Below are 27,831 nucleotides of genomic sequence, written 5' to 3' on the forward strand. Positions count from 1 at the left end.
ACTTTGCCCACTTAGTTAACATCTGCTTGTCTTTTGGGTTCCAGTGGTCATGTAACTTCCTCAGAGAAACCTTCCCTGGCCCCCAAAGTAGGTCAGGCACACCCATACTGTGCTCTCATAGCACCTTCAACTTGTCCTTCACCGCATGCTGAATTGCATGTTTATTGCAAGTATTTCTTTTGTTGGTTCATTCGGGAAGTATTTATTCAGCATCGGCATCAGGCTGGAGTTTCCTCTAGGGGTGCATAAGGAACATCGATACGTAAAATAGTCCCCACCTTTTAGAGATTGACTCTTTTGTAGAGGAGAAAGAGAAGACCAGATAAACAAAGAGACAGAAGATAAGGTCAGGTAATGAGGAGTGTCATAAAGAAAAGTAATCCAGGGCTGGGAAGAGTATTCCTTGGAGAGATATTTTCAGCGAGACCACACTGCAGCCTCATAGAAGAGGTGGCTTAGATAAGCATCCATCACCCCTACCAGACTGTAAACTCCAGTAAGGGGTACCTGTGTCTGTTTCATGCAACATCATGCGAATCTCCAGCACCAAGGTGAATGCCTTGCACATACTAGGAAAAGTAGATAAATGAAATGACCCTGCCTTCAAAGAGCCCTAGCACCCTCTGTCCCTGTGGCCACCCCTAGGCCCACAGTGTAGCCTGAAGGAACCCAAGAGTCAGAGAGCAGTCTCCTGAGCAGTTTTCCTGCTCTGAGGCAGGAACTGAGGTCAGTGTTCTCCATCTCGCCCACCACCAGGCCTGTGCTCTCCATTCTCTGTGCCCCTTCTCGCCTCTCTAACGCTGACATATGGCATAGTCATTAGTGCAGCTGGACCCTGGCCAGCCTCTGAGAGGTGACCGGGTGTGAGCTAGCAGGACTCTTGCTTGGCTTCTAGATCTAACTTTGCAAACACCCCTTCTCCCCCCTCCATCCTTGACTGCTCACCACCCTCCTCTAAGTGGCCCAGAGTTCACACTATTAGCCACTGGCTCTGAACTCAGAAAAGCACCTCAATACTAGGTGGTGAGAGCCCATGATAGTCAACAGCCCTCTGGCCTGCATGGTGCTCATCTTTCCAGCGTATCTCTCATCTATGACACAACAGAGCAGAGGTTCACAACCTTTAAAGACTCATTGGTTACATACACTGGAATATTATGTGGCCTTGAAAAGGAAGGCAATTCTGACACCTGCTACAACATGGATGAACCTTGAAAAGATTATACTAAGTGAAATAAGCCAATTATAAAAGGACAGATATTGCAAGACTCCCAAGTCTACGAGGCACCTGGGATAGTCAAATTCATAGAGATGGAGAATAGAATGGTGGCTGCAGGCGGCAGGATGGGAGGAGTGGCTGGGAGTTATTGTCTAATGGGTGCAGAGCTTCAGTTTGTGAAAATGGAAAAATTCTGGAGATGGATGGTGGTGATGGTTGCACAATCATGTGAATGTACTTAATGCCACAAAACTGTAGACTTAAAATGGTTAACATGGCAAATTTTGTATTATATATATTTTACCACAATAAAAAAATATAAGGTTCAGGAAAAACCCCCATGTATGACCTCTTAGATGTAAAACTTGCATCCTATGTAATACTACTTGACATTTTGAAATAAAGCAATTCTTTGATAAACAAACCACTAAGGAAATAGGAAACAGACCTGCTTTACTTCCATATGTTACCCCCCAACACTTCATTTTTGTGGAGCATCACTTTATAGATAAGGTAGGCTGGTGATGAAAGTCGTAGGAACACTGGGGACAGGGATATGCCCCTAATGCCTTCATCATCCCCAACAGCACAGAGTATGCTGCCCACACTGACATGTTATAGAATCAATCACTCAGCATGTTCATTGAAAGTCAAGATGCCAGTCCAGATACTCAGATTTCTAGGTAAATTACCCTTCCACTAAACTACAGTGACCCTCCAGGAGCTTGAGATAGTGGACCAGGAGCCAAAAACCAAAGGCAAATTCTCAGATATGACCACTAAGAAAATGGCAACTGTGGTGGCAGATAAGATGTATCATTCTGGTTCTTAGCCTTGGTTTCCTTATCTGCCATAGGGTTGTGGTCAATGCATTAAGTGTTTTCCTGGGATGCCAATTCTCCTAGGAAGCAGTTGGTTCCTCACATAACTAGCTGTCTTTCTATCAGAATTCAGCACTAGGGCTGCTGGACAGTGCCCTGCAACCAATCCGGTGATAACCCCTTGTCTTGCCTCTAACTACCCCCTGCCCACTCCCAGAACATGCTCAGTCTCTTGCTTCTTCCTGAAAAAGCCTCGGCAAACACATGCAGAATAGTAGAAACCACAGAGGGAAAAAGAAAAGTAGAGACAACTGATTCCCTACCTTCAGAGTTTACAGCCTGTCCCACTGACGATCTGTGGTAGCCATGAAAATGCGTCCTTCAGATCTGCTGTGGGGAGCATAGTGACTGGTGGCCCCAGTGGCTGCTTTTCAGAACCCACCACCACATTTCCCCCTCTCTCAGCTGCTCCCAGCCAGTGACTGAGCATGGGGTGACCAGTATAGAATGTGGGACTCTTCTCAGCAGACTCCTGTGGCTGAAGGGCCTCCCCTCACATTTGTCTTGACTGAGACATCTCTGGAACTGTGCCACACGTGGAGACTCTTCCTTCCCTGTCTCCTTCCACAGGTGCCAGACCTGCATCACAGGCTGAAGGCTCTGCCTTCCACCTTTTTACTCCTTTCCCTCTACCCTTCCATGTGTTTCTCCCAACAGATGTCTTGCACATCTAGCCCTTCTTGGCACCAGCTTGGACCTGAGCTGATATACCGTCACACTGGCCAGAAGAGCGAAACGCCCAATCAATGCCCTAGAGACCGACGTATGCCCTTGGAACTAGCGTGATACATTTGGAAGAACAGCAAAAGCTGCCCTAAATTTTTTTTTCAGAACTTAACACTTTAAAGTCTACATTATTCCTTCAATAAATGTGTATGAAGTCCCACTGATGGGAGTCCCACTGTGCGTATCCTACACTTACAAGGCAGGCTGGCATTCTCATCCACATTTTTCACATGAGCAAACTGTAAGGGATTACTATAAGTGTATAACTTGGCTCTAATTAACGATGATGAAAATAATAGCCAACATCATTTAGCATTTACTATATGCCAGGTATTTGTTCTGTACTTTTTATGTGTGGCTCGTTTTAAAAAATCCTGAAAACAGCACTCTGCATTAGGGAAGGATGAGAAAACAGAAGCACAGATGTGTGCTGGGAGTCGCTTGGTGAGTCACGCTTTGCAGGAGTTGGCCCAGAGGAGGGAATAGGGAGTCATAGCATGATTGCACCTGCAGGCTCACCTGGCGGGAGGCTGCCTACACTCCCTGTGAATCAGCCTCGCCCTGGATGGCAGAGCCTGAGTTGAGAGTCTCTGTGGTCTGACGGATTATCTTTAGAGTTTCATGTGGCTGCCTCTGCTTTCACACCAGACGCCTTCAATGAGAAGACATGACAATGGATAATAAAGCACACGGCTCATATTCCTAATTAAACAAGATGGCACTGTAATGTGCCCATCAGCCATGGCTGAGGCCAACTGCAACACAGAAATGAGAAAAATCCACGTGCGTTTTACAGAGAGGACGAGTTTTATCTTTTAGATGTCAAACAAATCAAGGAAAATGTGAGGTCTCATGTAGCGTTAATTTTTCAAACGCAACAAACTAGTCATCGGAGAAAGAAATGGAGCCAGTGCCAAAGACCTGGAGGGAAAGAGAAAGTGCTGGTGCCGAGAGAGCCGTCCTGAACCTCAGCCCCGCCTCTTGAGAGGGTGGGTACCTCTCCACCAGCCAACATTCTTTTTCCTGTGGAGACGGGAGCTTTCCTCTGTCTCGACCTGCCACATCCTTCATTCCTTCCCACCTCTTCTCTCACTGAAGTAAGAGTGTCTAGACACATCACTCTTTATTCTTCCTGGTCATTCACTCACCTGGCCTGGGGACACACCTGAGGTGGAAGGCTATTTCCCGGGGCTCTCCCTTCTCCCCTTGATCCCTTTCCAACAACACTGGATGATGATAAGGGCTCATTCAACAAGCCTTCACTGCAAAACTCATCTTCAGGGCTGAGCAAGACTGACTTGGTCATTTGGAAAGAGTTGTACTTTACTTCCGGATACCCCCACCCGAATCTGCAGCTATCCCTCCACCACAGTAAGGCAGTATTTGGGGTTCCCACCCTTTATACCATACTGTTCCTTCCTCATTACACCTGAGCACTCTGTTCCTTTACCTCCACATCCAAGTTCAAGACCCTCCAGGACTGTCGAGCCCACCAGTACCCCCAGGCTTAGCACGATGGCACACACCTTCTCCCTTTATTTTTCTCTATTCTTAATATGTACTCTAAGCTACTTGGGTTTGGGGATCCCACCTTGGACATCTTCTACATCTCCACAGCTCTGGAAGCCACACAGTGACTGTTCAAAACTCAGGTGCAGAATGACTGATCCTGCTTGACAAAATGCTATCTGTGGTTCTGGTGGGGAGAGCTAATGCATAAGGGAGTCCAGTACCCGCTTGGTAGGACTCAGCTGAGAGGAGAGACAGAAAGAGAAGGTAAGTGCAGACTTCCTGTTTCATCACCCACACTCCAGTTCTGCTGCCCACGGCACAGAGCTTGGCTCATGGCAGGTGCACAAGTCAGTGAAGCAAAGGAGTGAAATGAATAGAAGGAACAATGAAAAGAACAGAGAACAGGGGGAAGATGCAGGAGAGATGCACAGATATTCTCAGATCAGAATAAGTTGGCAGAAGCTATGCCCTGGCATGATCACATTATCAGGCATGCTTTCACCCTAGGCTGGTGTGCTGCTTTGAAAGGTTATCTTCTATAGACAAGCTGAAACACACACTCATGGGATATCATGGTGTGGCGTCCACAGCCGTGTGGCCAAAAGTGCAGGTTGTGACCTTGAGCCAGGCTGACCAGAGCTCGTGAGCACAATTTTACCATCACCGACCTGTAGATTTCCAAGCCTAACCATCAACAAAACACACACTTCAAGGAGGGGTGTTCTGGCTGCAGGTCAAAACACCCAACCTTCCCCCCAGCTTCTGAAGTGGTAGGAGCAGACTGACCCACAGATGGAGCCTGGCCCGGGAGGCATCTGTACTCCCCATCGGCCCGGATTGTAATTACAAAGCTGAAGAACAAGGGATGGTGTTAGTAAGGCCGTAAGTGGGGACAAGTCTGAAGCCAAAGCTGCTTGGGCTCCCAACTAGGCACTCTGGGCCCCTGTGCCTCTTTGGATGCAAAAGGCCACAGAGTCGCTCCTGGTTTCTGGCTCTCCGGAGTAGCCATCCTCACGGGGCATGGTGACTTGGTCCATGGAATGCACACATGCAAACGAACAAGGGTGCACTTGTGTAACCGACGGCCGGAGCCAGAAGCGGGGACCAGACGAGGCTCGTGTTCCCTGAGGGGACTGAAATGGTCTGTAATGGGACAATCACCACCAAAATCTCCATCGTCTTGCTGCACGGTTTACGTCTGGCTCTTGAGAAATTTACGACTTAGGAGAGCTGGTGGCAGCCTGCCTTGACTCCCCAGAAGGGCTTGGTGACGACTTGAGGTAGTAAAAGTACAGAGTTTCTAAGCAACCAGATAACAGGTCTTCCGTTACAGCTCCTCCGTTTGCAAAACAGTAGCTCCAGAGCAGCATGTAATTAAATTGGCCAAGGCGGCATCGCCCTGGGATAACCTAAGACCTTGCAAAGACCGCTTTTCATTGCTTTTCGCTAAATAAAGGTAAACAAAGTCATCTGAAGTCATGCCTAGAGGGGGGGTCTCCCAACCTCGCGTTAATTGGGTATGTCAGCTGGCCTTAAGAATCCAATCGTCAAGGCAGTGACCCAACCGACAGCTGACAAATGGGCCATTTTGTGTGTCCCAGTCTTTATTTCAAAAAATGAAAAATCTTCTTTGAAAAAGAAATGGTGGCCTCTGGCTTGAACATCCCCCGTCTGTCTGGATCCAGCTGTATACATTTGCCATTGATGCCACATTGCTTTGTGCTTCTTTCTAAGCCAAGGTCAGGGGTATGTCCTGTGAGCCCAGAGTGAGCTGGAGTTCAGAGAACTTCCTTCTTACTGTCTTCTCCCTTCTTTCTCTCTCCACAAGGCTCAGGCAGGAGACATCTCCCCTCTGCTCTGTTTCACCCTGGCCGGGCCATCTCTCCTTCCATGCCTGTCTAACTTTCAGGCACTTGTTGTCAAGGGAGCAGTGGGGCCTGGCTATAAGTGAAAGAAAAAAGAAAAAAAAAAAAAAAACCCAGCCAGTCTCTTGCTACCTGACTCTTCTCTCCTCAGCTCCCTTTCATCAGATCCATTTCCAGCCCTGAGACCCTGCTCTGTGGAGCCTTCTCCGAGCAGCGGCTTCATCTCTATAAGAGCTTCTGTGGTTCTAAGCCTGGAGCCCCTCTCAAGATCCCAGCCCCTCCCCCCCCACCCCCGCAGCCCAGTATCCAGGCAGCTGAGATGCCCCACGGGCCACCACTCTAGGAGCAGACAGCTGGCTGGTCCTTGGATGGGTTGAATCTGAATCATCTCTGGCCCTTCTCAAAAATACACACCCAGGTCCCATGAAACACGGAACGGGCAGGGAAGCTGTGTTTGTCGCAAGCAGGTCAGGTTGATTCTAGCATTGCCTATTGGAGGCCTTGGGGAACCAGGTCTAGAGCACAACCAGACAAGGTAAGAGCGGTGAGCTCTCTGAGCTCATATCCACCCAGTGCAGCAGGAAGATCTACATGCTAACGGAAGCCTCCGGGAATCAGTCTTTCGTAAAGGATTATATCCTGCAAGATGATCATGGGGGCATATACCAATCAGATGGAGGCATCACCTGGGCACAGCTGCAGGGAGCTGGGCTACAAGGTACCAGCTCATTTCAGTGCCTGACCCTCAAGCCTCAACACACAGGAAGCGCCCTGCCCCGAGCTAAGGGCCATTCTCTGCCTCAAGGCACTTCTTCTGGTCTGCCTTGAAGAACAAAGCTGACACACTTCTCTGCACATTTCTCTGGAGTCCAATGATGGGAAGACCCACCGCAGGGCTGGGCTAGAAATTAGGCATGAGGTGTTAGCTCTCCTCTTCTGCTGCGGAGGGCTTGGTGCTAGCTGGCGCTGGATCCATGCTTATTTCTGAAAGACCAGGGATATTCACACAGAACTCCTCTGCCAGCCCTTCCCGAGGTACCCTGCGGCTCTAAGTTATTTATGAAACCCTCTTTTCCAGGCAGGTCCCACAGAGCTACCACATGTTATGTCTCCTTGGATCAGGCTGGTCTGGGAAGAACTAGGAAATACAGATGGGCAAGGTCCCCTGCTTGGAGGAGATGTGATTACAAACAGTAGGACCAGGACACGTGCCTGCAAATGCCAGATGGCAGTGGAGTCACCCCCTCTGGGAAGTCCACTTGGCACCTACCTCAGACAGCTGCCAAGATCGTGGGGGGACCTACAACCATTGCTTCCGTTCTTCCCTTTCCCACACACCTTGACCACCACGCTTGCCACTTCTCGAACGCAAACCCTCCTGGGACCATGCAAGGCAGGCACCAAGCAAAAGCAAGAGACAGGTTGCTGCTAATATAACTACTGGATGGAGGAGAAGGGAAGCAAACATTCGCCGGGAAATTCCCAATGCTACACACACATGTCTGATCTAATTCTCACGGCAGCATTTCCGACAAGATGCAATCCATCCCATTCTCCAGGTGGAATAACAGCGGCTCGGGGAGGTGACATCGCCTCCCCAAGCTCGTCTGGTAAAGCAAGGATCCCGCCTCTCCCCTGGTCACCACCTGCCTCGATACCAAGAGCCAAGGGTCCTGGCTCTGAAGTCGACTTTTACAGTTCATGGTACGTGACCTTTCTCAACCGCCTTTTCTCATCTGCAATATGGGTCCCGCCTACGTCTCCAGGAGGCTGAGAGGATTGGCCGAGGTGACACGAATCTGCTTTGTGAACTAGTAGTATGTGGGAAGAGGCCTAAATGCACACACCCACACTTGGGCTTCAGTATTTTAAAAGACTTCAAACAGCAAGGGCGACATCCTCACTGAACCACGTGCGTTTTAACAGGGGACGGATCTTGAAGCCGAATGAAGGAAGTTCTAGCAACAGGCCTCACGTCTCACGTGTCCTGTGAGGTGAACGGGATTGGAGTGGGGAGGGGAAGCGAGTTCTATGTTTGACAGGACCCCCTTAGAAAACTCTAAGTCACACCAGGGAATCCTGCACTGGGGTGAATACTGCCCGCCCCAAATTCATATCCAGCCTGAGCCTCGGGATGTGATCTTATTTGGAAACAGGGCCTTCGCAGAGGTAATTTGTTAAGATGAGGTTGTACTGGATCGGGGTGGGTCCTACAGTCCAGTAGCTGATGTCCTTATAAGAGGAGACACACAGACACGGAGAGAAGCCAGCCATGTGAACACAGGCAGAGACCAGAGTGATGTGTCTACCTGCCAGGGACTTTCCACGGCCACCTGAGTCTGGAAGAACCAAGGAAGAACCAACCCACCCCCCCCACCCCCGGCCCCAAGCCTTCAGGAGGAGAAGCACGGCCCTGCCAGGACACCTTAATTTCACATGGCCTTGGAACTGTGGGGAAACAAAACTTTTGTTTTAAGCCACCCGGTATGCCAGCCCTAGAAAACTAATACAAACAGTAATGGAAGTTTCTGGGACAGGCTCTGTGCTCTGGGTGCGTTTCCTCATTCATCTCATGAGGGATATGGTGTCAGAACCGCATTTTGCAGAGAGGACCATGAGGCTTAGAAAGGCAATGGAGCCTGACCAAGTTCACATGGCTCTGCAGAGATGGCAGGACTCAGGGCCTGATGGGCCGACCTTGGTCTTGGCCACTGGGCCGCCGTGCTGTGGAGGGGACGCCTCCGTCCCTCCCGGCTGGCCACCACCAGCCACCAGTACCCACGCTGATGGAGGGAAACTCAGGGACTCAGACCACGAAGGAGCCAGAGTAATCAACACGGGTTTTCCTATAGCTGCGCCTCCACCCTTCAGCGCTGATACTGTCCTTTATTTTGATGGCAGTTGTTATCAAAGACGATCCTCATTTTCCCACATCCTTAAGTAAATTTAATTTCTGCGCCGATGACCCAGAGTCATCTCAGAGACCTTCCTTACTGTGCGAGGCCATGAAACATGATGGCCTCAGACATCTGGAGGTAGGAGGGGACATCAGGTCCCTCGTTCGAGCCACCCTCCAGCTGGCCTGTTCATTGAGGTGGTATTTGCACGAATGACACATGTCATCGATTTTATGCCCCGTTCGTTGTCATGAGATCTGCTTTCCTGTCTTGCAGTTTTCAGGAGGTTCACATGCAGCAAGACCTCCCCCGTTCATGTATCATGTGCTTTTCCTTCCTCATCTGATAAAGGTTTAGGAAGCGGGTGACCAAATCTCTTAGAACTGAGCAGAGACCCGGCTTCTTTCATGGGTCACACCCACTGCTTCGGGACTTTTCTGATCTCTCTCTTGGAATGTGGAGGCCTTTACCCTTAATTTCCTGTTACCCAGCGGCACTCATGATGAAAGAGCTTTCACCATCTCCACGCCCTCCAACCTTGCTGCCCTGCGTAGCCACCCCCTTTCTGGGGCAGGGAATGAGTTACACTGGGCTCCAGAATGAAAAACAGATGTTCGCTTAATGTCCAGTTTCTCCCGTTGGCGGGATGGCCTTTAGAAGGCATTTGGGGGACTGGCATCGTGAGCCCCCCCCAGACATCCCGGGACATAAAGAGGTATCCTAAGAAGTTCTTGGCTGCCGTCTGCTTTTCTCGTATAAGCGCTAAGGAGACGGTTCATCTGATTGTACCATGCTTTTACTCCACGCGTTGTGGCCGCTGGGCAAGAATGGGGGGGGGCGGGCGCGGGGGCGCCACCCAATTGACACCATCGTGGCAGCATCTCATGTTCAAGGGGAAGTTCACATCTCTGGCCTCTACCTTCAGTTGGCTCATTGCTGCTGATATACGTGGTCCCCAGACTGTGTCCTAGCTGCTCACATGATCCACGGTGAGGAGCATCCAAACCCAGAACTGCATTTAAACCAGAGCCATGAAGCCTGCTCTTGGCCCTGCACATAAGAGGGCTCCTCCTAGGGGGTCCTGCAGCTGCTCCCCTTGTAACCGGGCAAGGAGTCCAGGGAGCCCAGGAGGCACAACTACCTGTGGTGTATATACCTCCTTCTCTGAGTATATGGCATCAGGGGATTCCTTTCCCGAAGGCCCTGGGCCCAAGTTCAAGGCCAGCATGGAATTCTTTCTCATGGTGGTTGAGCAGTGACTATCCTCCTGGTCTGTGCACTCCGGGCTTAGCAAGGGCCCAGGGTGAAGGAGGGCTAAACCCTAATTTCTCTGTTTCAACCCAAACCCTTTGTGGACTCCAGCATGCTGGAGTTTTAAAAGCAAAAGAGGGGCACCCGGGTGGCTCAGTCGGTGAAGCATCCGACTCTTGATTTCAACTCAGGTCATGATCTCTCGGTTCGTGAATTCAAGCCCTGAATCAGGCTCTGCACTGACAGTGCAGAGCCTGCTTGGGATTCTCTTTCCCTCTCTCTGCCCCTTCCTCACTCATGCTCGCTCGCTCGCTCTCTCAAAAGAAAAAAAAAACTTAAAAAAAAAAAAGGCAAAAGAAAGGAATAGCTCTAAGTGGGCCAAGTGAGAAAGAAGTGAGGAGAAACTGATATCACTCCAGGGTAAATGCTCAGCCAGCCAGGTCTTCTCCATAAACACCTCCCAAGTAAGACCTACTGTCATTGCCTTGGCTTCTGTCCTTGGTTTGGGGGCTGACTTGAGCTCAGCTGTCCCTGAGCGGGGCACAGCCATCATGAAGAAATATAGCTTTTCTCAGAGATCTAGTAAGAACTTCTCAATTTTGATTTCATTGCTGACGTTCGGGGTGAAAGGGGCAACATTCACTTGGTGGGTGTTGATGCTATGTCCCCCGCCTGCCCTGCCGTGTCCTAGAGGTGCTGGGGGCACAGAAATATGTCAGAGCCGCCCCTGGGCTTCGCGAGTTCATCCCTCCACGTAGAGTTCAACTGCCCTTTCTATCTCCTCCTATATTAGATCGGCATTCAGTTTTTCTTGAAAACATTTCCTAAATTTCTTTCCCCCCATCCCACGCTCATTATAGTTAAAAAAAAATTTTTTTAATGTTTATTTCTTTTTGAGAGAGAGAGAGAGACAGAGACAGAGTGTGAGCAGGGGAGGGGCAGAGAGAGAGAGGAGACACAGGATCCAAAGCAGGCTCCAGGCTCTGAGCTGTCAGCACAGAGCCTGACGCGGGGCTCGAACCCATGAACCGTGAGATCACGACCTGAGCCGAAGTCAGACGCTTAACCAGCTGAGCCACCCAGACGCCCCCCCATGCTCATTATCATAGCCCAAGCTCTTAGGGCACTGGCCAGGACCTCCCTTCTGGTTGGCTCAAGGCGGGCTTACCAAGTTTAAGACCTGGACGGCTCCCCCAGAGGAGCAACAGGAAGCTCAAAGTGAATAAATCCCAACCAGAACTCCTGGTCTTTCCTCTGTGCCTCCCTCCCTCCTTCTCCTCTGCTTTCTGTCTCTCCTGAGGGCAACACCTGATTGCCTGAGCCCGGGACAGGGGCCCTCTCTCCTGTTTCCCATACCAATAGACTTCTAAGCCCAGGGCATGTGGATTCTCCCCAGCACGTACAGTCCATTCCCCCTCCAGCCACCCTACCCTCTGTCCACAGGAGCAGAGTTTAGCTGAGCACAGGGCTGTCAAGCTAGAGACTTTATTTCTGGCCTCCCTGGTAACTGGAATAAAGTATATAAACCGCAGAGACACAAACACACTTCTACCTTATATAAGCCACCGTATTTCAGGGGCCTGGGACAGCCACTTAGCCTATACCCTAAACCACACTGGGGCTGTTTAACTTCCACCTGAAGTGTTGGCCAGAGGGTCCCAACCTCCTTTCAGATGGCCAGTTTCTCCCCATGATGCTGCCTTAGTGACCTGTGTGAAGGGTGCACGGGAGGGGCACCTGGGTGGCTCAGTAGGTTGAGCGTCCGACTTTGGCTCAGGTCATGATCTCACGGTGCGTGGGTTCGAGCCCTGGGTCGGGCTCTGTGCTGACAGCTCAGAGCCTGGAGCCTGCTCCGGATTCTGTGTCTTCCCCTTGCTCTCTGCCCCTCCCCCACTCACACACACGTGAACGCTCTCTCGCTCGCTCTCTTTCAAGAAATGAATGAACATTAAACAAAATTTAAGGGTGCACTGGAGTGGCGGTTCCCACTGCGTACAGGATAAAGCCCCCACACCCTCTGGAGCTGGGCACGGCCTGCCCCCTGGCCCCACCTTCCCGCAGACACCATCCCTCAGCCAGTCCTAACCGTGTGCGGCCACACTGTAAGCCCGAGCTGCCTTACATCCGGCAGACAGCGCTGTTTATCCCCTCTCCTTCTTCTCTACTTTTCATCCCCCTTTAGACTCAGCAGAGACATCCCTACTTCCAGGGGGACTTCCTCTGGCCTCCCCCACACCCCTCCTCCGTGCCCTCTTCATAGGATCGTATTCACCTCCACGGTCACGGCAATCACACTGCTTTGAAATAACCCGTCTGAGGGATTCTTTCCTTGCGGTACATGGAACACATCCGACCAGCCTTTTGTGGCAAAGCACAGAGCGGAGCCCAACGAACACCTGCTCAGCTGATTTTAGCTGAAGGCAGACTGAGGCAGACCGGATGGGAGGTAGGAGATGCACTTCACAGGCATCTTGTATACCTTATACAAGGTATAATTGAGAGGATCTGAATTTCAACTAGATATTATATGTGAGGGAAGACAGATCAAGGGCAGCATGCTTCTTTCTTGGGGGAAATGAAGTGTTTTGATAAGAATGGAAATTGAGCTTATGGCAAACGACGTAGGCGCAAGGTTTTAACACGCTTACAGAACGTTCCGGGGAATCTGCCCCAGTCACGTGGAAGGCCTGGGGCAGAAGAGACAAGTTTGGATGGTAGATATTGATTTGGGAGCCATCAACCTACGGGTAGTCTGAAACCACGGCGGCAGGTAAAAAAAATGCCCAGGAACGAGACAATAAATCCAGAGGATGATCGATCAGATCAAATGGAACATGAACTTCTAAACGGCGGGTGGAAGACAATGTGCCACGGGAAGGGAGAGGAAACAGAGTTTGTAAACGGCCGAGTCAGAATGTGATGGCATGAAGACGTAGGAACAGAAAAAGCAGCCATGAGTGCCGCTTTCCAAAAAGCAAGGCAGTCTCAGTGCCTCCCCGGCCCCGCCTCAGCCAGCGGAGAAAGGCTCTGTGGAACTCTGGGGCTTTCAGGAGCCAGGGCAGGGCTGCCTCCTGATTGCAGGGTGGCTCCAAAGTGGAAACAGGTGGGGTGGAAACAGGAAGCTGTGGGGGTAACCCCCAGGAGCGACTAAAAGCAAAGGGTATGAATGAAGCATTCAGAAGTGCTCAGAAAACAAACAAGGCAAGGCAAAAACAATGTGTCACCAGAATGTCAACACGGTGGCTTTGGTCGGAGGGTGTCAAGCTACTTGGGAGACGTCTGGAGATGAAAAGAGGCAAGGAAATAGGATGAGAACCCGAGGGGCAATTATTACTGAGGATAATCCGCTCTCCTTCCTTCCCCTTCTGTCTTCCTCCACTTTCCTTCTGTCTTCTCTCCCTCCCTCCCTCTTTCCTTTAAGTCTGGAAGAGATACTTGCAGGCTGATGGGAAGAAGACAGAGAAGGAGAATGGATGTGGCAAGAGAGTAAGTGACGAAACTTGAGAGAGAGAGAGAGAGAGAGACAGAGAGAGAGAGAGAGAGAGAGAGGATTGAGGAAAGATGGCAGGAAAGCCCACAAGTATGTAAACTAAACCAGTGCCGCAATATTTGGACTTCAGTGGAGGCGTCAGGGGCCCACTGGGTCCCTGGTACAGGAATCCTGGGAAAATGGCTTTCCTTCTTCCCTGTGTTTCCCTTGTGCTCCCAGTTGAATCCGAAGAGCTGCAAGGGTATTGTATGTATGTATCTGAATCTTCCGGGTCTTGTCTTGTCACTCAGATGTGCTGAATGCATCTCACATCTAAGTATGAAAAATACCTTGAGCCAGGAACACATATTAGCTTGGCCCAGAAATGAAATTTTATGCTCCAAAAAAAAAAAAGTGTTTAATTGGATTGGACCAAAGCTCACTCTTCGGGCTACTGAATATTCATTTTCTTTACCTCATCGGATAAGATATTCCCCCCATTCATGGATCATAATTATCAGAAACCTGTAGGGAGGTGGAAAACACCCTGAAAGGGCAGTACGCACACGCGGAAGCCTTATGGTACAGACTTGGATCCTAGGAACTTACTGGGTGGGAAACCAGGAGTCAGGGCCTGGGCGCCCAGCTAGAATCTGACAGAAACATCACCCTACCCCATTTACAAACATATGGGAGCTGCAGTGAAGAGTCTGAGTTTGCTAGGACAGCCAATGAAAAGTTCTATTCTTAGTTAATACTGTAACTACAGATGCCTTTGATCCTGGCTCTTCCAGACAATTAACCCACAGTCTGTGCCAGTGAAATTTTTACATTTATCTTCCTGTCTTACTGTAAATAACCCAATTTCAAAGGCAAATGCTCCATACGCCCTCCCACATATACGTCTTATTATATACATCACATCTTGCCTTTTCTTCAAGATAGGGAAGTAGTCCTAGTTACCAAAATAAGCTGCCTTCCCCATGCGTCAAAATGCTAGATTGGTTACAGGAACAGAAGATTTTAGGAGACACCTGGGTGGCTCGGTCAGTTGAGTGTCCAACTTCGGCTCAGGTCATGATCTCATGGTTCATGAATTCGGGCCCCACATTGGGCTCTGCGCTGACAGCTCGGAGCCTGGAGCCTACTTCGTATTCTGTGTCTCCCTCTCTCTCTCTCTCTCTCTCTGCCCCTCTCCCACTCATTCTCTCTCTCTCTCTCTCTCAAAAATAAATAAACATTAAAAATTAAAAAAAAAAAAAGAGTTCAGGATGAACTCTGGGGTATTTTTTTCCAGATTAGAACACACCCAGGATATTCCTTGATGACGGGGGATATGCATAGCAATGTCTTGATTTGTCTTAGACCCCTCCCTTCTGTATGTATGGACAGGAGGTAGGATGTACCTCTGGATGGACAGTGAGATTAAGGGATGGTGACACTGGAGACAGTGAGGGATGCCACAGACCAGGGTCCTAGAGGCAGCCTCCATATGTTTAAGGTAGAGTGCAGGGGACCTGGTGTCAGCTTATTCGGACAAACACACCTCAAGAGACCCTGAAATAACACACCTCCGGCGTTTACCATTTGCCACTTTTGCTGCAGCCATCCAAAATTTCAAGGCAATTCTCCTCTTTTAAGTTGAAATATTGGGGTTTTACAGTGGCTTCCGCTCCTCTTGGAGCCCTTCCTTCTAACTGTTCAGACTAGCACACACTCAGCCAATAATATCTGTTGAATCCTGGGGGTAGAGGTAATTTTAAGGTAGCGGTAATTTTAAGTATGGAGAAAACCCAACTCGAGCTAAACACAGCTCCATGGCCAAGTTTCTGCCAAAACCAAAGTCACCATGCCTCTTGTCCCTAGTACATTCTGTTCCCCTCCTGCGATTCACTGCCTACCCCAATGATTCTTCTCCTCTTTCCCTGGATGCTTCTCTGGGCCAGTCCTGCTATTATGTGTCCTCATGGCACTGTGCACCTCTCTGTTGCAGGTACATAAGATTCACATTTATTTGTATGACTCTTTAATCAGCGTCCTCCTCTCCATGGAACTGTAAATCTCCATTAGGGCAGGGACAGCACGTTCTACTAACCGCTGCGTCCCCAACACTTGGCATTTTTTTTCCCCAGCGTTTTGTAAGTCGAGTAGCCTCTAGCCTGCATCCTCTGGGTCTGGGAAACCGAGGTCCTTTCCCCCTTGATTAGACCCAAACTAGCACCGCAGGCTATTTCCTCCACGCCTCCTGGATCCCTCAATCAGAAACATCTTGACCTAGCCCCTTCCCTCCTATCCAATCTACATTGGGATCTCCCGATAGCTCTCTGCCATGACTTCTGGCTGAATCAATCCTTTCCCTGCTTTGGTGGGTTAACAGTTTTCTCTAATGATCTTCTCATCTGAGTGTGATACCATATGAGCATCTGGAGAGTTTCTGAAGATCAGTGTTTATCCACTTTCCTCTATGCAGAAGAGAAAAAAAACCAAAAGTCAAGGAAGTTGGCTAGCTTCACACAGCTCCAGTTTATGCTTTCTAACCCTCCATTTTGCAGCTCTTTTTGATGTACCTCTGTCTCGAGTCCCACGTTTTCATTAGGCATGCTCAGTAACCTGACCCCAGAAAAGGGGAGTATAAGAATGATAGGGGCACCAGGGTGGCTCAGTCGGTTGGGCGTCTGACTTCGGCTCAGGTCACAATCTCACGGTTTGTGAGTTCGAGCCCCGCGCCGGGCTCTGGGCTGATGGCCCAGAGCCTGGAGCCTGCTTCGGATTCTGTGTCTCCCTCTCTCTCTGCCCCTCCCCACTCACACTTTGTCTCTGTCTCTCAAAAATAAATAAACATTAAAAGAAAAAAAGAATGATACACACATGATTTTGAGAGATGGCAGGATTTATCGTTACCATGGCCAAACAACAGCCCCATCGGAAAGCTGGTGGAGAGGACGTGCATCAGGGGTGTGCAGTGAAGTCAATGCTGCCCCTGCTTGAGCAGAAGTCTCTGACGACATCGGAGGCAGAGAACCCAATCTCAAGCACTGAGACAGGAAGCTGTGGGAAGGTTGGACGGTGGGAGCATGGGACACGGCCAGAGTGAAATGTGGCGGCCACCGCAGACCACACAACTGAAATGGGACCCCAGGTGAAAGGCTGGGTGACAAAGCCAGCTGTCTCACCCTGGTATATTTTCTTGTGTCTCTCCTGATGGTGTTATCTTCATGTGACTGAGTATCAAATCCTCAGGGGTCACCAACAGAGAGAAAAACTTCACGGGCAGGGTGATATTTTACCCCACCCATGCCAAACTCTCTCTCGCTATTTGTTATTGAACTTTGCACTCGTGCCAGGGGGCCACGGAGAACAATGGAGGATTAGCCACCTTGAGGCTCAAGTCAAAGAAGAATGTGTCGGGGTAACGGGTGTGTGAGATGAAGAATGGTTTTGGGATTGGATGTGGGAGTAGGTTCAGTGTCTCCAAGGCGAGGACCGCCCCAGAAGTAGGCCTATTGACTGGAAGACAATGGCCTGTCCTCCAATTCTACCCTTTGGCTCAGTTGAGCAGTCACCCACTGTATGGCAGACGCTGGATAGTCTAGAGGCATGATCTAAAACAGCAATCTAAGTAAAACCCACCCTTTCTCTGAAGCATCTGAATTAGTTGTAATTCGCCTGGGTGGCTAGCTAGTTGGGGGTCCGACTTCGGCTCAGGTCATGATTTCATGGTTTGTGGGTTCGAGCCCTGTGTTAGGCTCTGTGCCGATGGCTCGGAGCCTGGAGCCTGCCTCAGATTCTGTGTCTCCCTCTCTGCCCCTCCCTCCCCTGCTTGCACTCTGTCTCTCTCTCTCTCTCTCTCTCTCTCTCTCTCTCTCTCTCTCAAAAATAAATAAACATTAAAAACAATTTTTTAAAGGAAGAAACTTTTCCTTATGTGGGCATCTATGGAACCTCATTCCCTGAAGCAGCGTAAAGGTACTGACATCCACAAGTGACGGCCCGGTGGTCAAGCATTACTGGAGAAGGGGGAGAAATCTGTTGATAGGTAATGGGCCTCCCACCATGCTGAAGAAATCACTGATGAACATGGGCAAGCTTCACGTTCCATGTCTGGTCTGACAAACTGAGATGCCTGGGTAGGGAATTTGACTCTAGTTTGGTTTTCTGAGATCCCCCGGAGGACAGAAGATTCAGCTGGGGGAAATCAGGCCGCTATGAAAAAAACAAGTCCATTCCTCGTCTAGGATTCTACAACACAAAGTGCTTGTTCTATAGTCACGGGAGGCGACTTACCCACGGCTACACAGAGGGGAGCTGGCAATAACAAACTGGGACAGATATCTGTTTATTTCCCTCTTTCTGTAGGCTAGGGCATTGAGTACCATGTGGCGTCAACGCTGCCTGTGCCCCCGGGAGAGCAGACTGGTACATCCAGGACCCCAGGCTCGGCTAATCCCAGAGGTTTTCTGACTGCGATAAAAACTCCATGTTGCTTGCCCGTGGCCCAGCTCTGACAAACAAGCATCCGGAATACCCACCAAGTGACCTGGACAGACAGAACCTGGCAAGGGAGGAGGTGACAGTCTTCCAGAACAGAACCACAACGTGCGGGAAGAGAGATAACAGACAGTAGCATGTTCTCCCCAGCCGGCACGTTCTTTATACCACGGAGAGGTTCTGGAGCTGCATTTCCAAGGAGGGAGGTCACAAGAAGAACACCCGTCTTTCAGAGGAAGCAGTGAATTTCTGGGATTCGTATCACATTCACATTTAAAGTTAGTGGGATGCTGAGCAGAAGGCAGAAGGGAAGCTGAAACAGAAACAGCTAGACCAAGTCCACACAGTCCCGTAGCCCAAGTCAAGGACGAGTTTGGCTCCCTGCCTGGTAGATCTTCCCATGAAGTTAGCGGTTCTCAAAGTGGAGTCCCCAGATGGGCAACATCAGCATTCTCGGAACTTGTTAGAAGTGCAAGTTCTTGGGCCCCTTCCCAGAGACCCGCTGAATGAGACGCTCTGGGGGTGGACAGCAGCAAAACCCTCCAGGTGATCTTGATGCAGCCCCAAGTTTGAGAGCCAAGGCGCCAGGTTGATCATAGCAAATTATAATAGCAAAGGCACAGTGCTTCCTGTGTTCCAGGAGCGGTTTTACGTGCTCTATAGACATTATTTCACTCAATGCTCATGGTGACCCTATGATGGAGGCACTTTGATAGCCTCTCCTTTTACAGAGAAGGAAACCGAGGCACGGAGAGGTCAGACTGTTCTTACAAGGTGCTCTGATCACCTCTTCTTCACCTGGTGGTGAGGGAGGGAGGGGTTCCCCACCCTACACAGAACGAGATGGCCGAACACACGACACCAGCCACTGGACAGATGAGATTTGCAGCAGCTTATTAATCACATACACCTGCAGCCAGCAGAGGGAGACACTGCATGCCATGAAGGGCCACTGGGGGTTGTACTCAGGGACAGAATGAACCAGAAGGGACAGCGGGAGGCAGGCTTCATAACGGAAAGAGGGTGAAGTGGCTCTTGATTCCTGATGGAGGATGCGAGCGGCCTGCTGGAGCGTCTATGCTGGCAGGTTGGGGACCAGGTGGACTGTAGCCGGTCTGGCTGGGCGGGAAGCCCACCCCGCTGGGTGGGGAGCACGTCTAACGAGAGCAGGGAACTCAAGACTAGAAGTCTGGAGCCCTCTGAGGCTCAGAGAGGTCAGGGTAGCACACAGAATTTCCGGCTTTAAAACACACAAGGTCAGGACACCTGGGTGGCTCGGTCAGGACACCTGGGTGGCTCAGTCAGTTACGTGTCTGACTTTGGCTCAGGTCATGATCATGCAGCTCATGGGTTCGAGCCCTGCATTGGGTTCTGCACTGACAGCTTGGGCCCTGGAGGCTGCTTCAGATTCTGTGTCTCCCTCTCTCTCTGGCCCTCCCCCAACTTATGCTCTGTCTCTCTGTCTCAAAAATAAATATTACAAAAAATTTAAAACACACACACATGAGGTCACATGGTAGGAGGTGACAGAGCCAGGATTGGAACCCAAGCCCATCTGCTCTAGAGGCCCCATCGCCTTTCACCGCACCAAGTCCCTCTTGGGCCCACGCGCACTTGGTAAAGCAGCGGCTGCGTCAGGGAGGCTTTGGGTATCAAGGTCAAAGGTCTTCCTCCACGAGTCACATGCCCCCTCACGTGGCGACTGCATTTCCTTCTCAACCCCTCCACACACCCGGCTGCAAATCAGCAAGGGCACAAACACTGTCCGCTGCGTGTACAAAACATTCGATCCCCCAGCAAACACCACTGACTCTGGCAGGACCCTGCCAGGCGCCAGGGACTCAAAGGCAATGTCAAAACAATGGGGCCTGAGAAACTCCCAGCGGAGTAGGGCAAACCAAAATCCAAATGAGAGCTTCGGGAGAACATTGCAAAGGGCTTAAGTTCATCCCCGAGGTGTTTAGACCAGCCATGTACCCTGCGGGCTCTGGTGAATCAGCAGAGGCCCTGGCCCCGGGACGGATGAGGACATCTGCCATTTTAGGAAGGCAATTATGGGGACAGAGTGCGGGCAAAGCTAGCATGAAGGTGGGTTTCTGGTAAGGCTTCCAGACAAAGGGCTGTGGAGGGAGTGATTGGTCCATGATCAGATGCAGGGCCACGGACTCCCAGGGTGCCAGCCCAACAGGGACCAGAGGCAGGCCACAGACGGCACACTTTAAAAAGTCCCATTGCTGGGCAAGCACTCTCCTGGTGGCCACAGGCCCACACCCCCCTATTGTCTTCACTAGCTGCTCGCCTAGTTTCCATGAACTGCCTGGTCCACTGAGGCTCTATATTTGTGACCCTCGGACAGATTTTTTTTTTTTAAGTTTATTTATTCCCTTATTTTTATTTTATTTTTTATTTATTTATTTTTGAGCGATAGAGCGAGAGAGAGTGCATGTGAGTGGAGGAGGGGCAGAGAGAGAAAGAGAATCCCAAGCGGGCTCCGTGCCATTATCTCGCTGCGGGGCTCAAGCCCACGAACCACGAGATCATGACCTGAACCAAAACCAAGGGTTGGATGGTTAACCAACTGAGCCACCCAGGAGCCCCGAGACAGATTTTTCTTTCATACATAGGATACGATGACAGAACGAATTGTGTGGAACACAGGAATGGGTGAGTAAGGGAGGAAAAGGATTTCAGGTAATAGATTTCTCCTTTTAAAGGGGAAAATGCCCTTTGTAATGCCCTCTTGTAAGTAATAAGCATTTTTCCTAGAAGATTCCCCATGGTTTCTGCTGAAAGGCGTCTTGCGATCATAAGAACCACAAAGGCTGGTGCAGCCACAGCGCTGGTTATCGACAGGCTAGACTAGCACACAACCGGATCCTTTTCTCTTAAGTCCCAGGCAATCCTTTTGCTAGTTTGGTAAGAAAATCCGCTCACGCTGCTCTCCTGACCAAAGCCTTTGCTTCTCATTGCTCACAAGATGAAATGCTAAATTCTTGGCATGGTCCCTGAGGCCCTGGTGCTCCCCCTAGGTGCCCAATTTCATTGCCAGACACTCCTCTCTGCCCATCCTTCTCTACTCCAGCTAATGAGCCCCACTTTCTCTTAGAGCATTTCATCATGGTGCGGGGCTCCTGTGTGCTGTGCCCTTGGGCCTGCCCCCCAACCTCCTCCTCACCTGGTCAATTTCTTCTCTGCCTTCAGGGCTCTGTGTAGCTTTCACTTCGTTGAGCGCGTCCCTACCATCAACGCCTTCCTTTCTCTGCCTCTGTATCAGTTATCTATTGTTGTGTGACAAATCACTCCCAAAATCCAGCAGCATACACAATTAACACTTATGACCTCGCACGACTTCTGTGGGTCGGGGGGTGGAGAAAGAAAGGCACTGGACACGTCAACACCCACAATGGACACAATGGACGAATGCTTTCCAAATTCTGGGGGAACTCTATACACAGTCAAGGCATTAGTCCAAAGTGGGGGGATAATGAAGACTTTTCAGATAAGTAGAGTATTGAAGAATTAACTTCCATCACACTATGTACTCATTATCTATTACTGGTTAATAAATTATCCCACTTACTGCATGTATTACCTCACAGCTCTGTGGGTCAAGAGTTTAAGGGTAGCTTAGCTGGGTGGTTCTGGTTCATGGCCTCTCATGAGGCTGCAGTCAACATGTCGGTGGAGCTGTGGTCATCTAAAGGCCAGACTGGTTTGGGGGACCTTCTTCCAAGATGGTGCCCTCCTACGGCTACTGGCTGGAGGTAGCTGGCTTCAGTTTCGCACCACATGGTCTCTCCACAAGGCTGATCGTGACGTGAAAGCTGGCTTTTCTCAGAGCAGGTGATCCACGAGGGAAAGAAATCGACAGGGCGGCCAAGATGGAAACAATATGGACTTTCGATGACCTAGTCTCCAGAGTAGCATAACCATCACTTCTGCTTTTCCCCAGTGATCTGGTTAGAAGCAGATCACTAAATCTGGCACTTCCCTTCCAAAGGAAGGAGAATTAGCCTCCACCTCTTAAAGGGAGGAATGTCAAAGAATTTATGGACATGTTTGTAAGACTGCCCCATCCGGGCGCCTGGGTGGATCAGTCGGTTGAGCATCCGGCTTCGGCTCAGGTCATGATCTTGCAGTTTGTGAGTTCAAGCCCCTTGTTCAAGCCCCTGTCAGCTTTGTGCTGACAGCTCAGAGCCTGGAGCCTGTTTCGGATTCTGTGTCTCCCTCTCTCTCTGCTCCTCCCCCGCTCGTGCTCTGTCTCTGTCTCTCTCTCAAAAATAAATAAACATTAAAAAAAAAAAAATTAAAACTGCCACATCCTCCTAACACGGGAGGTCAGAATTCTCTGCTCGATGGCTCGGTGGTCACAGCACACCATGCCTCTATTTTTTACTACTTTATAACAAGGGCACGTAACTAATTATGTGTGTGATTTGCAGGGTGCTAGCTCTCTAAATTCAAGAACCCCTGAAGGCAAGGACAATTGCATGTTACATCTCTGGTGAATAGCACAGCAGTTGGTACATAACAGAGGGTCAACAAAACGTTATGGGTTGAGTGAAAAAAATAAATGAATGAATGACTGATACATGCACGGGGAATAAAGAAGGGGGAGAAAGAAGTAGGACACAGAAAATGACCATAAGAAAGAAGTAGAAATTGGGATGACTTTTGACTTTCCTACAGTGCAAGGGAATGCAATGAAATGTATCCAGAGCCCCATGCTAATCAGCCTCCGTGTCTTTGTCTTTTTTTTTTAATGTTTATTTATTTTTGAGACAGAGAGAGACAGAGCATGAACGGGGGAGGGTCAGAGAGAGAGGGAGACACAGAATCGGAAACAGGCTCCAGGCTCTGAGCTGTCAGCACAGAGCCCGACGCGGGGCTCGAACTCACGGACCGCGAGATCATGACCTGAGCCGAAGTCGGCCGCTTAACCGACTGAGCCACCCAGGCGCCCCATCAGCATCCGTGTCTTTGGATTGCAGCTTAACCACTCTGAGTCATGAGGAAGGAGCCCTGGGCTCAGCTTCAGGCAGCAGGAAACTCCTCAGATTGGCTCAGCAGGCCTCTGGCCACAACAGGAAAACTATTTTCCAATACATGAGACAGAGGAGCCTGGAAGTCACATCTTGCTCATTAGACGAGGCTTCCCTCATCATCCTCCTGGGAGTAATGGGCTTCACATCTAATGGTTCCCAGCAACAGCACCCAGGGAAGCCAGCCAGTGAGTGTGCCTTGCCTCCTGTACTTTGGGTCACTCTATACGAATGGGGGCTTGTCTCTCTGCTCGTCTCCCAGCATCGAGATTCTTGGAAGTATGCCCTCTCTACGGAGCAGGGATGTCTTCAACAATTAAGCAGCAGCCTGAGATGTGGCCTCTGCAGGCAAAACTTTCTATCTTCCCCTGGGGAAATGCCAGATGAGAGGGAGGGCAGGAGGCAGAGGCGGACAGTGGCAGCAAGGGAGGGAGAGGGCAGGATGGAGAACGCATTAAAATGAGAGGCTGGGAGAACAGAACCCAGACCCTGGAGAGTACCCAGGTGTGTCCAGGGCAAACCACACACATTAAAATCCAACGGCATCACCGCATCATACTCAACAGTGACTTAGCATTGACTGTGTGCAAGATAATGGAAGTGGTCAGTCTATAAAAAGACATTACCTCTAGTTCTTGATTTTCACAGTCACTTGGGGAAACAACACACATGCAAAAAAGGATAAATGACAATATAATGCAAGATGGCAGACGCCATAGGCCAAATAAGTGATTCACAGGAGAGTTGTCAGGAGGGAGCTGTCCACAGGCTAAGGCAGTCGCCGAGAGTTCCCAAGGGAAGGTGGGGCTGAAACTTCCTGACTTTCTGCAGAGCGTGGGGGAGATCACTCCCAGAGAACAGAGTTTCTGGGAAGTACCTGTGTACAAGGATGTGTGTGCATTCACACACTGCTCTGCTGCCAGAAAAGCCTAGTACAAAACAAGAATCTGCCCACCAGGGGTTTATGAGCTTGTTGAGGACCGAACAGTCACACGGGCACAAACATCTGTGATTCAAAGCAGCGCACAGGACTATGTTACTGTGAATGATAATAAATAATAATGATGCCCCTGAGGAATACCCATCAGTCTAGTCTACTGCTGGAGGCAATAGGGAGCCCCTGCAGGGCTCGGTCTCCACATCTGTAGAATGGGATTGTAGGAGTATTGAATAAGACAAGGAATGAGGCAATCGCTGGCAGGTCAAGGACACTTCCTCCTCCTTCCTTCCACCAAGGTGATTAGGCAAGAAGCAGGTAGATTCGAAGAGGGCTTGGAAGGGTGGGGTTCTGTTTATTCCAGGGAATATTGGAAGAAAGGGCCGGACAAAGGCTAGTCACGCCAGCAGTCCCATTTACCGAGCTCTTTGTAAGTGCCAGGTACTCGGCATGTCCCTCCTCGCCGAGTCCTCCGCGCCGACTCCGGAGATGCAACCCCCGCCGTCCAGATCTACACCCGGGAGACTGAACCTTACAGGTGTCAATGTCCAGCCCAGGCTAGCAGGTGGCAGAGTCGGCATCCCAACCCAGTTTGCTCCAAGGTATACACTCACAACCACTGCTTAATGCCGCCTCTGCAGGGAGGTTCATGCTGGGGAGTGCTGGTGGAGGAGGCTGGAAGGAGATTCTCCAAGGCTTCCCGACTTCTGGGCCCGCAGGGCTGGGCTAGGGCCCCGGGCTCCAGCCAGCCTAGGGCTTGGCAAGTGACCCCACGGGTCTCTGCACTAGCAACTTAGGACCACGAACACACCCAGCATCTGCACCTCCTGCTTGGACGTGACCTCTCGGGCAGAGAAGAAGCAACACACTCAGGAGGTGCAAAGAAGCGACTTTGGGGGCTACAGGGGCGCTGCGTGGACTGTGGAGCTCTGGGCAGTTGTCACATGCCACTTCTCCACAGGGTGAAGGATTTAAAGGGTTTAAAAGGCAGAGGCAAGCCCCACAAGAGAGGTGTGAGGTTACTTCCGGGATCGCCTCTCAATTGCTTGGAAACAGACCCACCGAGAGCTGACCCCCCTCCTCAGCCAGGCACATCTCATCTGATTTCTCAACTTTACATCTCCACACTGACACAGAGCAGACCCTTGACTGATATTTGGCAGAAGAAAGGGAGTCTCACTTCACCCTTTGGGACTTGCTCTCCTGTAGTGGCTTTGGAGGGGGCTGATGGCAGCCATCTGGATGGAGATGATTCACCTGGGATCCAGATAATCCTGTGCCCCTGGGTCAGATGCCCTTCTGAGACCAGTCATCAATCCTACTCCATTTAACCAACTTTAGATGAGAAATGAATTCTTATAGACAAATGCCTCCCTTTCATAACAGAGCCATTGTGCCTGTTTCTTTATATGTATAGATATTTTAATTTGAGAGAGAGAGACTGTGTATGTGCGCAGAGGAGAATGGCAGAGAGAGAGAGAGAAAATCTGAAGCAGGCTCCACACTCAGGGTGGACCCCGATGGGGGACTCGATCCCACAACCCTGGGATCACGACCTGAGCTGAAATCAAGAGTTGGATGCCCAACCGACTGAGCCACCCAGGCGCCCCGCCCCCCATTTTACCTGCTTCTCTGTTTCTTTGTAAACATTGTCTGTATACAGCCCCCACTTGAGTATAAAGTCCAAAGAATCTGGAACCATTGCCTATTCTCTCCCTCCAGTCCTGCACAGAGCTCTGCCCAGTGGCCACCGTTCTGGAAAGATGTGGCTGCACAGGTCTGGCAACCTAAGGACCCACAGGAGGACACACACCCTTGTTGGGAGCGTGCATCCCACTTCCCCCTTCTCCCCTTGCCCAGCCCAGGCAAGGGTGTGTGGCCAGACTTAGCATCTGGAGCCCAGAGGTAGAAACAATCTATTACAAAGACACCTGAGCAATTTAATTGCAACCTTAAGACTGAAAAAGGACTGGTTAATCACACAAGAGGATAACGTGCTTTCAAGCAGCTGAAAAGCATTTGCTGATGAGTGACGCCCAGGGGTTGGTACAGCGACAGGAACACAATGCATCAATAGACCTCCTTCTGGACTCATCTCTGCCACTCTGTCTGGCTGTGGAAGCTTGGAGAAGTTATGCAATTTCCTGATCTATAAGGTGGTCATCTTAAGGGGAAAGTAAATAATTTCCAAAGTCCCTTTTATATGACGAACCTTACTACTCTATCATACAAAATTACAGCGATCAACACAAAGTCAGCCTCTGGTACGTGTAACTGTTTTGATACTAATTGAAGAGGCTTTGGGGGTTTGGGGTGGGGAGCCGGTTCTTGTATACTCAGTATCCTTACCCCCCACTTTTGGTGGCAGCTCCCTGCTTTTCTTTGAGGACCCCCAGCTCTATTCCATGCAGTCTTGATGGGACTAGTGAACAAGCCCCACCCCACCCCCACCTCCGGACCGCATGTGAACCCTCTCCTGTCCTAACCAACTGCTCCAGCCTGGTAGGCATCCTAGGCCTCCACAAAGGCTGAGTGCAAAGGAGGCTGACGGGTGAACCTGGGTGGCAGCAGCTTTGCCACTGGCGTGTGGAGTTGGCCACATAAAATGCCTGATGTTCTCTTTGTCATATGTGCTGCGGGGCCTCTGAGGACGGCACGTTCACACTCAAGAGAGTGGAAGTCCCGGCTGGTGTTCCCTTCCTCCCCTGATCAGTGAGACACAGCCTCAAGGCCTGCTCATCACATCACCTTAATCAGCTTGCTCTGGGGGACGTCGGGTGGGCTCCCAGGTCAAGTTGACACCCCAAGAGTGGGGACCAGGAGAGGTGACACAGTGCTAACTTGCACCGGACCACTCTGGCCTATGGTCCTTCAAAGCACGGAAATGAGGAAAGAGATCTGTGCCAGTGTCCGGTTCCTCAGGCCTTTGAAAGCTTGAAATTTGGGAACTTGAAAACCTCCTTCAATCGCCCTCTGGCTTGAAACACTGCTGTTGGGATGTGTGATGTCCTTCTAACTCAGAACTATGTCCCCCTTTCTGCAAGCTCTGGTGATGGCACCCTAGAAGCTCACGATGGTGCTTCCTGGCAAGGGTCCCTTTTTCATTTATGGGGTTGGCACTCAGAATTCTTTTCCAGTCTGCAAAGTTAGTCTACTTCAGTCTGGGGAAATTTTTATTTCACCACTCTGGCACTCTTGAAACTCTACTTTCTTTTTGGAATGGTGATTAGTCAGTAGCTGGTCCCACTGGGTTCCCCTGCTCATTTTCTTATCTTCCTTTCTCACATCATGTGGCATTCTGCCTTGTATTCTATTTTCTTAGATATTTCTCCAACTTGCTCTTTTAGCCTTTCTACTTTTTAAATCCAGGTTTCCTGTTTTTAATTTCTGAGAGCTCCTTCTTCATCAGATCATCCCTTTTAATTAGTGATTATGTTCTCTTCTTCTCTGAGGGTATTAATCATTTTGTTTCATTTTCATGTTTTCTTGTGATCGATGCCTTGTTTCTGTTATCTCCAAATTAGCTTTTGGACTTTATCTTTCA

The 27,831-nt window shown here is 50.1% G+C and overlaps 1 protein-coding gene across 5 annotated transcripts in view; it reads right to left on the reverse strand.

Moving 5' to 3' along the window:
- Positions 1-27,831, reverse strand: part of SLC39A11 (solute carrier family 39 member 11) — a 428,375-nt gene that overhangs the window by 91,745 nt on the left and 308,799 nt on the right. The gene's annotated exons all lie outside the window — the stretch shown is intronic.

The sequence above is a fragment of the Herpailurus yagouaroundi genome, unplaced genomic scaffold, assembly GCF_014898765.1.
Source record: "Herpailurus yagouaroundi ecotype Mexico unplaced genomic scaffold, PumYag 206, whole genome shotgun sequence".
Taxonomy (NCBI): domain Eukaryota; kingdom Metazoa; phylum Chordata; class Mammalia; order Carnivora; family Felidae; genus Herpailurus; species Herpailurus yagouaroundi.